Below are 6,348 nucleotides of genomic sequence, written 5' to 3'. Positions count from 1 at the left end.
TCCTATTCTGGATTTGAGGCATCTGAATACCTTCATAGTAAAATCTAAGTTTAAGATGGTTACCCTGGCCGTCATTCCTTCCCTAGACGCATGAGACTGGTACGCTGCCCTCGATCTCAAAGATGCCTATTTTCAGGGCTTGACAAACCCCGACGAGAGCCACTCGCCAGCCCCGCGTTGCGCATGCGTAAGATGGGCACTGCGCATGCGCGAAATGCCGGTGAATGGGGCTCACGGAGCGACCAGCTGAAATCTACTCGCCATGGGCGAGTAGATTCAGCGGTTTGTCAAACCCTGCCTATTTTCACACTTCCATTGTGCCTGTGCAAGGCACTTCCTCCACTTCAGGGTGGGCCACAACCATTATCAGTTTACGGCCCTCCCATTTGGCCTTTCCACAGCCCCCAGGATTTTTACAAAGTGTATGGCAGTGGTGGCTGCATTCCTGAGGAAGCAGCGGGTCCATGTTTACCTGTACCTAACAGTTGGCTCGTAAGAGGCTCGTCCCTGTCCCAGGTGATCAGCCATATATCCCTCATAAGGGAGACGTTCTTCAGACTGAGTCTCGTATTGAACGAGGCCAAGTCCACCCTGGTTCCCACTCAATCGATAGAGTTCATGGGAGTTCTTTTGGACGCAACAGAATGCAGAGCCTCCTTGCCCTTGGGTGCTTCATGGCACTGAGGGATGCCATTCTGCAGCTACAATTGTTCCCCACCCTGACAGCCAGCTGTTGCATGAGGCTCCTGGGGCTTATGGTGGCCTGCACTTATGTGGTACAGTGTGCCAGGTTCAGAATGAGGCTGTTTCAGTTGTGGCTGCACCAGCTCCACAACTCAGCTTTCTAGCATATGGACATGATGGTGACAGTGCCTGCAGACTTGCTGAAATCCCTCCACTGGTGGCTGTGCAAGGAAGTGGTCTGTAAAGGGATATCATTTCTCACCCCTTCCCCATTCATTCAGCTGGTGACAGACGCCTCCGGCATAGGCTGGGAAGCCCACTTTGGGAAACTCAGGACGCAAGGTATGTGGGGTCCCGTGGATCTCTCTCCACATACCAATGTCAGGTAGTTGAGAGCTATTCGCCTCACCTGTGGCGTGTTCCTATTGCAGCTCCAAAACATGTGCGTTTCAGTTTTGATCGACAACACGGCTGTAATGTTTTATATAAACAGACAGGGTGGTGCTCGCTCCTAGCCCCTGTGCAAGGAGGCTCTCCTCCTCTGGGAGTTTTGTGTAGCTCACAATATTCACCAAGTGGCTACCTACCTCCCCAGGGCTCAGAAGAAGCTGGCAGATGGCCTCAGCAGGTCCTTCCCGGGGCTCCAATGGTCTCTGAGGGCGGCTGTAACCCTCTCCATTTTCCACAGGTGGGCTGGACCTGTTTGCCACAACAGGAAGTGTCCCCGGTTTTGTTCTGTTTGATGATCCTCTGGCCGTGGGGCCTGCTGTATACCTTCTTCCCCTTCCCACTGATCCCCAGAGTAATCCTCAGGCTCAGGGAGTTCTGGGCCTCAGTGATCCTGATAGCCCCAGCCTGGCCTCATCAGCATTGGTTTCCGGACCTCCTCGCCCTTTCAATGGAGTGGCCTCTGGCCCTCCTCCTGTGTCCAGACCTAATCTCCCAGGAATTTGGCAGGCTCCATCACATGAGCCTCCACTCCCTGCACCTCATGGTGTGGAAGCTCCATGGTTAACGGCCTCAGAGAGGCAGTGTTAGGAGCAGGTCCACCCAGTCTTCTTAGGGAGCTGGAAGCCTCCACCCAGTCTTCCTACCTGGCAAAGTGGAAATGGTTTGTGATTTGGTCAGGTAATAAGGGGGTCCTCCCGCTATGGATGTCCCAGTTACCTTGGTCTACCTCCTTAGGTTCAGACTCCAGGGCCTGGCTACCTCCTCCATGCAAGTGCACCTAGCAGCCATCTCAGCTTTCTACTCCGGCTCAGCAGGAAGGACCGTTTTCTCGGATCCCAGAGTGCACCAATTCCTCCAGGGCTTAAGACAGGCTTCATTCTCAGGTGAATCAGCCAGTGCTCTCCTGGGACCTAAATTTGGTGCACTTAAGGCTCAAGGGTCCTCCCTTTGAGCCATTGGCCACATGTTCCCTTCTACACCTTTCCTGGAAGGCCATTACCTCATCCAGGTGAGTAGCAGAACTCAGGGCCCTAGTAATGGACCCCCCATATACGGTCGTCTTTAAGGATAAGGTCAGGCTGCGTCCCCACCTGGCTTTTTTGTCCAAGGTGGTGTCTTTCTTCCATGTTCACCAGGATTTTTCTCTCTGTGTTTTACCCTAAGCCCCATAGCTCCAGGACGGAACAGGCTTTACACACACTTGATGTGAGGTGTGCGTTAGCTTTTTATTTAGAAAGGGCCAAGCCCTTCCGCAAGTCCTCCCAATTGTTTATAGCATTAGCAGATAGGATGAAGGGCCAACCAGTGTTTCATCCTGGATCTCAGATTTCAAGGTGTGCTACGAGCTAGCACAGGTTCTGGCCCCACCCACTAGGGCGCACTCTGTGAGATCGCAAGCCTCTTCCACAGCTTTTGCAGCCCAGGTGCCTATTGTGGAGATTTGCAGGGCAGCTACCTGGTCCTTAGTGCACACTTTTGCAGATCATTATGCCATCAATCAGCACACCAGGGAGGATGCTGCTGTAGGTAGGGCTCTACTACAATCCATCTCTAGGTAGGTTCTGACCCCACTTCCTGGGAGGCTAGCTTTGGAATCCCCTAAGTGGAATGGACTTGAGCAAGCCCATGAAGAAAAAAGCTACTTACTTCAAGATGTTGCTCATGTGCATTCCACATCCCACCCACCTCCCTTGCGTTAGAGCATTCCAACAAGAAAGAACTGAGGGGGTAGAAGGCCAGCAGAGAGAGGTATGCACCAATATAGTGGTGCCACTCCTGGGGGCCCCAGCTTGCCCAAAGAGTACCACTAATGGAAAACTCTGCGGCAATCCATGCATGCAGCACGCGCACACCTAAGTAGAATGGACATGAGCAACCCATCTCAAGGAACAATAATTAAGAAAGTAAGTAACTTTTATCCGGTGGATATAGTGTACTTAGATTTCTAAAAGGCCTTTGACAAGTAAAGTAAGCAAGCTGTCATGGGATAAGAGGGAAGGACCTTTCAAAGATTGGTAGCTGGTTAAAAGATAGGAAACAAAGGGCAGGAACAAATTATCCGTTTTCAGAATGGAAAGAGGTAACTAGTGATGTCCTTCAGGGATCTGTCCTGGGACCTTTCCTATTCAACATGTTCATAAATTATCTGGACAAAGGAATAATCAGGTGGCAATTTGCAGATGATGCAAAACTGCTCAAGATAATTAAGTCCACAGCAGATGGATCTCACAAAATTAGGTGACTGGGCCTGTGCCATGACCAGAGAAGCAAGGGCTGTGTTCCTCTCCATGCCTTGTATCTAGTGAACCACAATGATGCTTGGCATCTCTGGAGATAGGACACAGTTTCCCACACACATCAGTTGGCTCAATCCCTGTTTTCCAGCTGCAAAGGAGTTTGTTAGATTTGGAATTGCTTCTGGGCCATGAATCCCCATTTCTTATGAGGACCATGATACCAGGAGGGCAGTGCATCAGCTCAGAGATTGTGCCTGGAGCCCGATACACTATTTGAGCAGCCAGGGCTCAAGCAGCAGAACTTGGTCACTTCCTTACCCAGCAAGTCATGGATAGAGTGTAGCAGCAGCACAAGATGTTGTCATTCAGAGCATGAGAGGGCCATCAGGGCTAGCTTCCCATAACCGGCACCCCCACATACATACCAGCATATCCTTTCTGAGATCATGGAAGAAAAGCAGACCTATCTAGCCCCTGTGGTTTCCATGCAATTGAGAGGGGAAGAGGAGCTGGGGAGCCTATCCTGAACGGACGAAAAACAGAAGCTTCGGGGGTAGCCAAGTTAGTCTCTACAGGATAAACTTAAACAACAAATGGTCTGGTAGAACTTTATAGACTTAACAAAACATGTAGATGGAATCTGAAGAAGTGGGCTGTGGGCTGTGCCCACGAAAGCTCATGATACCATCTACATGTTTGGTTAGTCTATAAAGTGGTACCAGACCATTTATTGTTTTTAATTGTGAAGATAAATGTGTCTGTTTTCTCCCATGCTTCAGGACTTGATGGTTTTACCTGGGGAAGATTCTTTCCTAAAAGAGCATCCTGCTGACTATACAAGTCCTTCATAGATAGCCAAGTCCAGGCAAAAATAAATATGAAACATCTGACATGTTAAATACTGCCAAGTGCTTTTAACAAGCACTGCTAGCGTGAGTAGGCAGCATTGCAAATATGTTTCTTGTCAACCTAAATTCCATGGGCTAAGATCACCCTAGAATAGGAGGGGGGAGAAGGAAGCAGTCTCAGATCTCTTTCATGTAGGCATATGGGTCTGATTCTTCAGATACGCTATCCAATTGGCAGAGCTGGATGAGGGAGCTGCTATATGTCTTCCAATTTTTTCAACTGTTTCCCAGAACAATACAAACTATAGAAAGTGGCAGTAATACTATTTATTATGCCTCACTGTTCTAAGTACCTAGCATTGGTGCTCTGGTCTGCTATTGCAAGACCAATCCTCCATTTGAGACCAGGCAAATTTAAAATTAATACCTGCTTGAAGTGATCAGTGTTCCCATGGACTCTGAAAGAGAAGTCAACAAATAGAACTTACTTTGCTGATGCAGAGCTTATAGTTTACCGCCTGCTATATTAAACCAGTGATACCCAGACTTGTGTTCCCCCAGTAAGGCTTTATTTGCATTTATAAGAGAGTCCAAGTAAAAGATCAAGTGTCTGTAGTATAATATGCTCTGCATGTTTAAAAAAAAATACTTTATACAAATCCCAACATTGTGGTTTTTTTAGAACATCAGTTCTGTCCCAGCCCTGCAGTGCCATAAAACACAACTACTGAACCTGTGCTAGAGATGTCTTCATGCTTCCTGTCCATTAGTGTAGGCCTCCTAAAGGTTAGTATCACCAGTCAAGTGAAGTATGTGGGTTTATTTTTTTTTAAGTTGGGAGCTTTTGCTAACACGAGTCAGGTTTGTAGCTATCATCCTAACGGTTTGTCCTTACTATTGTAATCGCATTCATTCAGGAAAGAAATATTTCTCCTTTGTTAATCAGCCACGTCCAGTCCTTAGCAAAGGTGTTAGAGCTATGGGTACTGGCTTATGTTATATACAGGATTTAAGGTTTTGTTCGATGGCTCTTATTACCCCCACTATGTAATTATTCCAGCAGCCCTGGTCCTTAGCACTCAGACTCAGGGCAGAGTAGTCATGTCTCCAATTCATATCTTCACCTAACGCTCCATATTGGTTATCTAGTCCCAGCCAATGTAATGTCCTTTCTTTTGGCAATGCCATAGCGTCCAGGGAAGGTGTACCAGATATGTCAAAATTACTGTGTTCTTGGTATCACGTTTACAGGATGATCCCGCTTCCCAGCTTGGATGTATGCTGCCATAAAATTCCCATTTTAACAGATCCATGGGCTTTATTGCAAGGATGAGTATCAGACAAAATAGTGGCTTGAAGCAGGGGAAGTTCACATTTTAAAATGAGCTGTTAATACATCCAGCAATATGCGAATGAACATACCGTATATTCCGGCGTACAAGACGACCTCTGATGTTAAAAAACATCCCCCAAACATCTTTCAAAGCCGCGAAGGGGCTCCGGCGCGCCTGGGATGCCCGGCCGCCGGCTTCCCCCGAGGCTTTCAAAGCCGCGGAGGGGCTCCGGCGGGGGGGCAGCCCAGGCACGCCTGGGATGCCCGGCCGCCGGCTTCCCCCGAGGCTTTCAAAGCTGCTGCGGCTTTGCTCCCAGTGTCTCTGGTCTGCTGGGGACCATCTCCAGCAGATCAGGGACACCGGGAGCAAAGGAGGCGGAGGGGCGCTGGGGTATAAGATGAAACCCTATCTTTTAATTAAAAAGATAGGGGGTAGTCTTATACGCCCAGTCGCCCTATACGCCGGAAAATACGGTATGTCTCTTCTAAGTAGTGGTGAGGAAAAAAACAAGCAAGCTCTGGGTACTCAAAGTAAGACTTTACTTGTCATTTGGGTATTGTATTAGGACATCCTTTTAAAGGACAAAACACATGATTTATAATTAAATAGATGTTGTGGTATTCCTATGAAGAACCAGGGAGGGTAATGCAAGAAACCTGTATATGCAGATAACTATTCAGACATGAAATGCAGTATTCTGGAACTCAGTTTTGCAGCTATTATTTGCATAAGTAGTCACATTGTAAACAAAAAGACCATTGGTTAAGACCTGCAATGTGATATATTTTTATCACA

The sequence above is a fragment of the Pelodiscus sinensis genome, chromosome 2 (assembly GCF_049634645.1).
Source record: "Pelodiscus sinensis isolate JC-2024 chromosome 2, ASM4963464v1, whole genome shotgun sequence".
NCBI lineage: Eukaryota > Metazoa > Chordata > Testudines > Trionychidae > Pelodiscus > Pelodiscus sinensis.
Note: the sequence above shows the minus strand (reverse complement) of the source record.